This window comes from Sinohyriopsis cumingii, unplaced genomic scaffold (genome assembly GCF_028554795.1).
Source record: "Sinohyriopsis cumingii isolate HCF-2022 unplaced genomic scaffold, ASM2855479v2 utg002262l, whole genome shotgun sequence".
Classification (NCBI taxonomy): Eukaryota; Metazoa; Mollusca; class Bivalvia; order Unionida; family Unionidae; genus Sinohyriopsis; species Sinohyriopsis cumingii.
Genome location: NW_028316173.1, coordinates 501608 through 511524, shown reverse-complemented (window position 1 = coordinate 511524; position 9917 = coordinate 501608).

The window sequence follows — 9917 nt, the reverse complement described above, 5'->3', positions numbered from 1 at the left end:
AGCTCGTGTCTTAGAAGCTAGTCTCAAAGAAGTCTTACGATGGTTCACGGTGACGGCACGTCAAATACTCCAAGGAATCATTCAGATTCCTCATCAAACCAAACGCTTTTTCGATCGAAACAAAGTCGCTTTGGTCCAACTGGCCGATCCCCGCATCGACACTCAAACCAAAAAACAAATCATTTTGAAACCTGGAGGGAGCGGTACTCTAGGAGGCGTCATCATTCGCTCACTCTTAAGATGGGATCCTAATGCCCCCAAAGTTATCCCCAAGAAAAAAGTCCAACGAAGCCCCAAGAAGAAGAAAAAGACCAAGTCCCCAAGGAGAACTTCTCCAGTGGCGGGACCCTCCTCTTACCAGACACCACCCCGGAAAAAGAAAAGAAGCCCTCAGAAAAAGAAACAGAGAAAAAGTCCCCAGAAAAAGAAAAGTCCACAGAAGAAAACTAGTCGCAAGAGAGGCACTTCGGCCAGGACGCAACCTTACACTCGCAAACCACGACCTGCCACGTCGGTGTCTCCGGCAGCCTCACGTTTATCCACTTCTCCGTTGATGACACCAGGAACTGAAGAGTACTTGGAGACGTTGATCACACCAAGAACTTCTCCGTTGATGACCCCAAAAAGAACTTCCCCAGTGGCAGGATCCTCCAATTTAGTGGCAATGGCTGCTGCTCACAAAGTACCTTCTCCCAATATCAAAGTCCATGAAAGATTGGGCATGTTACAAAGTTTACTGGATTTGTCCAAGCAAGAACTGGCTCGATTTAGTCCGTTACGTACCCCTGCACGACGTGTCATGCCTGTCATGAAGTTGATACGCCGTAAAGACAATCAGTGGCGACGCGTTCCAGTATAAAAAAGTCCTGTGACCAAGTAGGGTATCAGTGTTTTTTTGGTGCTCCTGAAGACTCAAAGATGTCACCCTCCAGAAAACCCCAAGGAAAGAAAAGGAATGGACTACCACCACGTTTAGCCAAACATGGGGACATGTTATCTGTCCTGTCCAAAGCTTCTCCACCCCTACGAAAAAAACTCATTCAAACGGCCTCCAAAGAGGTCATCGATACCGTGTGCGAATGTTGTTTGAACGTTTTGAAAGGCACGATCCCTTTGTCCAAACACCAGAAACAATGCTCAGGCAAACATCGTCACGTTCTTCGCCAAATGGTTCGAAAGAAAATTCCCATTCGTCAAAAGAAGAAGATGTTAGTGCAACGTGGAGGCATTTTGCCTCTCTTGTTAGGCCCCATACTGAAAGGAGTCTTGGGAACTATGTTGGGAGGCCTGGTAGGAGCAAGATAAAAAGGACCTCGGAAGTCCCAAGATCTCAGAATCGACCCCTGACAACCCCATGGAAGGACGAAAACTAGCTTTAGTGCCTTACAAACGATGGATGGAATACCATCGGTGGCAAGAACAACGCACCCCGCATTTACCTCCCAATCCCAATTTGAGCGAGATGTCCCAGTTACAACACGAATTACAGTCTTTGATGGATCGCCAAGATTTGTCCGAAACAGAAAAATCGCAAAAGTACGGTCAACTCTTGCAACGACTGCAACTCTTTCACCAGAAAGCTTTAGACGAAACAGCTCTACCCACTTTGAAAGATTTTAAGACCTTGATGAAAAGTCCAGCACCATCACCAGTACCAGTACCAGTCCCACCAGTACCAGTGACCAAGACAGAAAAAGGAGAAGAAGAAGAAGAAGGGTTTCAAACTCCACCAGAAAAAGTACGCAAGCTAACAACACCACCTACCCCCAGAATTGGATGGATTAAAAAGACGATGGCCACCCCTTCTTCATCACAAGAGAAAAAGAAAGTGAAGACAGAAGTGAAACAAGAACCGATATCCCCCGCTCAGACATCCTCCTCCTCCTCCTCCTCTTCAACACCTATTGCCGGTCGCACACGCAAAGCATTGCAATCCAAGAAAGTACCCCAAGAGAAAAAGAGTAGCCTCTTCCAAGAGTGGGTGCCTTATTAACACACAAACACAAAAAGAAATCGAAAAAGTCTTAGCTAGCATTTACTACGATCCCTCGCATCCTGCAGGTTACGCAGGAGTTCAAAAATTGTATCGTGCTGCCAAAACTCGACTGAAAAGTCTCCGTTTACCTCAAGTGCAACGATGGTTACAAGAACAAGCTACCTACACTTTACACAAACCCATTCGACGCAAGTTTGCCAGAAGTCGCGCCCGAGTGGAAGGCATCGATCATCAATGGCAAGCCGATTTAGCTGATGTCTCTCATTTGGCCAGCTACAATCGTGGCTACAAATATTTGTTCTGTGTCATCGACGTCTTTTCCAAATTTGCCTGGGTCGTGCCCTTGACTTCCAAATCGAGCAGCGAGTTAGTGCGAGCCCTGCAACGGGTGTTGAAACAAAGCGGTCGTCACCCTCTTCGATGGCAAACGGACAAAGGCACCGAATTTCTGAACCAAGCTTTCCAAAAAGAATTAAAGAAACGTGACATTCATTTTTTTTACCACCGAGAATCCCGAAACCAAAGCCAGCATCGTGGAACGTTTTCAACGCACTTTGAAAGAACGCATGTGGAAATATTTTGCGCATCACCACACTCTGAAGTACATCGACATCTTACCGCACCTGGTGCAAGCGTACAACCAATCTTACCATCGAAGCATAGGACGTGCCCCGCAAGACGTGACTCCCGAGAACGAAGTGTTGGTGTTTGAGCGCCTGTGTGGTACGTCCCCGACGAGGGCTATCCCCAAGAAAAGTGGAGAGTTGGCCGTAGGAGATTGGGTGCGCATCGGCAAAACCAAACGCACTTTTGACAAAGGTTATTTACCTAACTGGACGACCGGATTGTTTCGCGTCACTGGACGAGTGCATGGCCGTCATCCTGCCGTCTATAAATTGGAAGACATGAACGGAGAAGTACTCAAAGGAACGTTTTATTTGCCCGAGTTACAACGTGTCACCAAAAAAGAAGACGACGTGTACGACATCGAAAGCATTCTCGAACGCAGAACCCGTAAAGTGGGCAAACGACGTGTCAAAGAAGTCAAAGTTCGTTGGAAAGGATATCCACCCAGTTTTGATTCTTGGATCGACGCTTCGCAAGTCATCGACTATAAAAAGAAGAAGTGACCATCATGCCCTTTCACACAGCAGACGCAGCTACGTCGACCACTCCCCCTTCACCCAGTTCTTCTGTGCAAGATTTACAGAAACAGCCCTTGTGGGTGTGGTGTGGAGAACGTGTGCCTAAAACGCAAATCGTCTTTTTCTGGTGTATTGTGTCATCGGGGCAGCCATTGCCAATTTGAGTTTGCAACAAGGAGACAAACAATTGTGGACCATTTTATTGAGCAGTTGCATCGGTTACCTGCTTCCTAATCCCTCCCTGAAATTCTCCTCGAACGGGAACCTTGTGCCCAGTGCCAGTGCCAGTCACCAGTCCAACCACAACCAGAACCACATTTTTGGTGGAGACACGCCTCTGACGTCCAGTAATAACCCCTTGGACAGCCACAGAACTCTGGAATTATGAGTCACCAAAACCAATTTTACTTAACCTTACCCAGTGACAGTTCCATGGAGGTGTTTCCCCACAACACGTTGTGCTGTTACACGGCCAAATTACCTCAGGCCATCCCCTTAGATCACGAAGCCCATTTGGAAGTGGCTTTAGTGGAAATGATTCACCCGACCCAAGTCCTCAATGTCCTTCCCAATCAAAATTATTTTACGGTGGAAGTTTATGACGAGCAATTGCAACAGTGGATGGATACCCGTAGCAAATATGACAAGAAAATCCGTTCACAAAAGTACACTACCTATCATTTGTTCATTCCCCCAGGCTATTATTTTAGTGGTCAACATTTGGTCAGCACCATAGCCACCAGGTTTAATGTCGTGTTTCTGAAAGATTTGGAAAGTGTCAATAAAGGTATCGTCACCCTGGAGTACCACAAAAGAGCTCGTCGCTTCCTGATAAAATTTCCTGAGGGGCGTAAAATCATGTCTTTCTTATTTTGTTCTGAATTGTTTGACATGTTGGGCGGAGACATGGAGCTGAGGAAGAAAGTAGAACAAAAACCCGAATTACCAATCATTGCCGACAACGAGACTTTTGCCAAGTATTTTCGTACCCCGGTAGAACTGAACCAAGGACTGAATTTGTTGTTTGTGTACTCCGATGTGGTGGAGTACAACGTGGTGGGACACACCTCCGTGCTGTTACTGCGTGTCATTCCTTTCAAAGTGGATTCTGCCACAAACGCTGACGAGAAAGGTGGAAACACTTCCACGTCCACCGCGAATTTGTTCATCCTCACTATTTGCCTGTCATCAAGTCGTATTTGGACACGGTCAACATTACTATAAAAGGAGATTTGGGACAAAATATTCCATTCACCAAAGGAAAAGTCACGGTGAAACTCCATTTTCGAAAACGGTTCTCTCACGACTCGTAAGTCATGTATCCAGTGTACCGAGGGGTTGCACGACAGCGAGGACACAGTTTAGGAGACATGTTAAAATCGGCCTTTCGTTCGATGGCCCCAGTCTTGAAACCGATGGTGACACGCGGATTGCACGCCTTGAAAGATGCGGCACTGACGCAAGGCAAAGAATTTCTTCAAAATGTCATCATCGACAAACAAAACCCTAAAGAAGCCTTCATGAGGGCTGGCAAAAATGTCTTGCTGCAAACGGGCAAAGACATTTTGGGTCGACGAGACACACCTTTAAATGCCCTGCACGCTACCGAATCAGGCATTCAGCAAGGACAAGGCAGAAAGAGACGACGAAGAAAACACCCTTTCACCAGACTTCAAGCGAGAAAGGCCAAGAAAAGAAGAACCGTTCGAGACTTAGACGTTTTCGATTATTGAAACACAGGAAAAAAATGATGCACCGAGAGTCTTGCGCTTGTTCCAAGTCGGAACTGGATCTGTTTGCCATGCCACCCACTATGATGACCATGCAAGAATCCCAATGGGTGGAATTTCACCCCGTCTCCTCATTGACCGATTCCGCTCCCATCGAGTTTGAAATCAAAGGACAGCCCGAAGATTACATCGATCTGAATAGCAGTTACTTGTACCTGAAAGTCAAAGTTGTAGATAAGACTGGAAGTAATATAGACGATGAAGCAGTAGCTCCCGTCAACAATTTCATGCATTCCTTGTTTAGTGGAGTGGACTTGTACTTGAATAACAAACTGGTCAGCAGCAGCATGGATACTTACCCTTACCGTGCCTACCTGGAAAATCTCTTGACGTACGGAATAGACGCCAAGAACACTCATCTCAATGCCTGTGTGGTATGGGAAGGTGACGATGAAGGTCAGTTTGAAGAATTAGAAATTGTTCCAAAGAAAGAACACAATGCGGGATTTGTAGAACGAAGAGACAGAATCAAAGAAGGAAAGAGTTTAGAACTGATGGACCGTTTGCATTTGGACATGTGGTTGCAAGAAAAATATTTGCTCAACGGGGTGAATGTCTGCCTGAGACTGAATCGGAGCAGTACCGCTTTCCATTTATTGGCTAGTGCTGACGAGTACAAAACCAAAATCCAAGAAGCCAGACTCTACGTACGCCGTGTGGAAGTGTTACCTAAAGTGGGAAACGACATAAGTCAGACGTTGAGCAGAACGACCGCCAAGTATCCCATACGACGCGTGGAAGTGAAAACTTTCACCATTCCCAAAGGACAGCGATCCATGATCGAAGATCATTTGTTCCAAGGACAGCTACCCAAACGTTTAATCATTGGTATCGTCGAGAATGAAGCCTTCAACGGAGCTATCGCTAAAAATCCTTTCTACTTTAAACACTTTGACGTGTCCATGATCGAAGTCAGTCGCGATGGCAAGACCTTGTGTACCCGACCTTTCGAACCTGACTTTAAAAAGAAGAATTACTTGAGGTCGTACTTGTCCCTGTATGAAGCCACCGGACAGTCAGGAACCAACACCAGTCACGGCATTACGTACGAAGATTATGCAGGAGGCTACGCTTTGTGGGCTTTCGATTTCACTCCAGACCAAGGCAGCGACGAGGGACATTTCCACCCTATAAAATCCGGCCTGATTCGTGTGGAAATTCAGTTTGCAATCAAAGACCCCAGTGCTGAAGATAATCCAACGTTGAACGTCATCCTGTATGCAGAATTCGATAACACCATAGAAATCAACAGTTTGAGAGAAGTCATTCTAGATTACTAGAAACCATGGAAGATTGTTATCCTTCTTTACCTAGTGAAGAAACTTTGGACATGAAATGTGAGGAGACCATGGAAAAAGAAAAAGTGATCATGATGAAATCAAGATGGCCAGAACAAGAAGCCCATTTAGTTTCCTGTTTTGCCAAACACTTGGTCGAAAAAATAACGGAATTGATCAAGAAAGATTGCTATGGATGTCAAAACGATCATCCCAGTCAAATTCAACACGATAAATGCCTGATGTTAAGTCAAGAAGAAAAATTGGACGAGTATCTGGACGATGCTTGGAGTCTCATCTCGGACAAAGACGTGTTGCATCAGTGGTATAAAGACTTGCGTGAACATTCTTGTCCACCATTAACCACTCAAGAGATCCATCGTATCGAAGCTCTCCTGAATCAGAGTGAGGAAACAGAACGAATAACCGTTTATTCGTCAGACATTTTCAAGCAAAAAGTCAGGATCGAATTGACGACGTATTATTACCTGTGAAGAAGAAGAAAAAACACACACAAATCAATGGATACCTGGGAACTTTATTACCTTTTGAACCACAGTTCGTATACGGCTTCTTGGAATCCTGTCGTCTGTGCTAAAGATGAACTCCCTCATCGCAAACCTAAAGACCATCAAGCTTACGTAATCAACACGGACGACAGTCATCTCCCAGGAACCCACTGGGTAGCCGTCTACTTTCCTCAAGAAGGATGTGTGGAATATTTCGATTCGTATGGATTGCCCCCTTTGGAAGACGATATCATCGACTTTATGAGAAGAAATGCTCAGACTACCCGATTCAATAACGTGAAATTACAAGGCACGGATTCCTTGGTGTGTGGACAGTACTGTGTGTATTTTCTGCATCATCGCAGCCTGGGCTATTCCTTAGAACATTTAGTGACTCATTTTGATCCTCGTTCTTCTGCTAGAAACGATGTGAAAGTAGATCGATGGTTTTGTGACCATTATGCTTACCTTTTGTCTCAAGCTAGGAAACGTAGTGTCCATCAATGGCCTAATGATTTCCAACAGTGGAAATCACAATTTCATTCACAACGTTGTCAGCCCTGTTTAAAGTAGATTGTCAATTGAGAAAAAAATGTTTGTGATTTGAAAAAATTGTTTGATGTTATAGTGTTGGATTATTGTTTAAAATATGTTAGAGTTGTTGTTTAGTGTTAAGTGATTTTTGAATAAAAAATGTTGTGTTTTGAAAAAAATGCCTTTGTGGTTTGTTTAGCTATAAGAATGTTGGATTGATGCTCTTTCATTTCTTACTATCCCTCTCATGACACTCACTGAACGTTGCGGCTCGAAAACCGTGTGGGGATGTTTTCCTTCACGTCCGCGCTTTGACTTTAAGAACCGGGGTTGTTTCCAGTCTAACCATCCATTGTCGACTCATCCTCCTACGAAGATGTGCTCCAAACTAGCTAAGCTCAACGAAGCCTACGTGAATTTGCATAGGGTCAGACACAGTCTGATACCGAAGTCAGAAGAAATAGAGAATGTGAGAATGTTAAAAGTCACTGAAGACCTGATAGAAGAGCTCTTCAGAGAAGAAATGAACAGGGAAAAAGAAGAATGGACAGAGAAGTACAGACTTCAGAGACAGCAGCAGCAACAGCAACAACAACAACAGCAGCAACCTGAACCTGACAGAGGCTTTGTCGATTGTCGTATCGACACCAAAGAGTTCTTCTTCTCTTTCCGAAGAAGCAGACCTATTGCCAGAAAGTCTATAATCAGAGGACATCGCATTCTTAGAAACTAAAAAAGAATGCCATAGCAAAAAAAAAAAAAACAAAAAAAAAAAAACAGCCCTTTTCAGGGCTACCCCAATACTCTAGAAAAGAAATAACTATTAATTTGCCAATGTGTGTAGGTAGAGTAGTGTGAATATAAACACTAACTCTTTATTGATAGTGAGAGTGTATGTGTTTGTGTGTTAGTGTTAGTAAGAGTTTACGTAAGTTTGTGTGAATAGTAGATTAAAATAATGTCTTTTTTTGGTGTTTGAGGTGTATATTTGGGGTTAGATTGGATTGCTTTGGGTATGTAAATAGTCTATTGAAGTGATTTATAAAAAATTTTAAAATAGTGATGGGTAGCATAAAAAAGTGAGTGAGTGTTTCTTTTAGGTCCGCGCGTTGTTGGGTCATGATCTAGGTAAGATCAATTTTATGTTTTTTAGGGGGATGTTTTCCTTCACGTCCGCGCTTTCAGTATAAATTGAAACTCGCTGGACAGTTTAGCTACCCTTGTTGATTGTTCAACAGTAAAAAGGAGTAGAATGAGCAGCAGACTGAGTAAATTGATAGAACTTCAGATGCATCTGGAGTATGCCAGATGCCTCCTGAATGAGCTGGCTGCAGAGGCCCTTGTGGAAGAAGCCAGGATAGAACAAGAGGAAGAAGAAAGAAAACTGAAAGAAGAGGAAGAGAAAAAGAGAGGGATAAGGCCTCACGTGTTAATGATAGAGAAATGTGAGGTGAAGCCCTGGGTGATGGAACCTCTACAGGCAATGACTGCACCACAGTTACAACCACAACAAGAGGTAAGGAGACCAATTGTTCATCCTCGAATGAGAAATAGAAGACAAAGAAGACAAAGGGAAGAAGAAGAAGTGTTCACTATTCCGCAAACGGAGGAGTGGGATAGTGAAGCCACTCACCCCCCGTCAGCTCTTCCAACAACTTCAGTCAATTGGACCAATGATTGGAGTAGGCGTTGTGTCTGTGGTGCCAGACCCGGAAGGTGCCACCATTAACGAGGGCCTCTGAAGTTAAAAACAAACAGCCCTTTTCAGGGCTACCCCAATACTCTAGAAAAGAAATAACCATCAATTTGCCAATGTGTGTAGGTAGAGTAGTGTGAATATAAACACTAACTCTTGATTGATAGTGGGAGTGTATGTGTTTGTGTGTTTGTGTTTGTAACAGTTGACGTAAGTTTGTGTGAATAGTAGTTTCTTTATTGTTTCTTAGCGTATGTGGAGAGTATAGTTTTGGTTTTATTATATGAAATGAGAAAGTAGGGGATGTTTTCCTTCACGTCCGCGCGTTATTCGGTCATGATCTAGGTAAGATCAATTTTTATGTCTTGGGGGATGTTTTCCATCACGTCCTCGCTTTTCGTATAAGAACCCACAGTATTCGTCGTTCAAACCATTCTGCAAAGAATAAAAAAGAAGATGGCTTCGAACCACCTTAACAAAATGGAAAAATTGCAAAACGTCCTGGACAATTTAGGAATGTTTGAGCAAATGTTGGTTAACCTAAACGAGGATCACTACTCTTATAGTCCCCATCGAGTGAAGATTGAGATAAACAATTTACGAAAAATGAAGGTAATCATCAGTGATCTGTTGAAAGAAATAAAGGAGGAGAAGGAGGATGAAGAGGAAAGGATAAGGATGAGAGCATGCAATGAAAAAATTGAAAAAGAAGAAGAAAATGAGAAGAGGAAGAAAGAAGAGGAGGAGGAAGAGAAGAAAGAAGAGGAGGAGAAAAAAAAGAAGAAAAAGAGTGTAGGTGAGAAAATAAGAAGTTGGTGGAGGAAAAGAAGAAATTAGAAGCAGAAGAAGAAGAAGAAAACCCAAAGGCCCTTTTCAGGGCCAGCCATATTTCTCGAAAAGAGATAGCCTTTCAATTGCCTACCCTTTTTTTTTTCAAAAAAAAAAAAATCCCATATTCAATTCCCTTGTA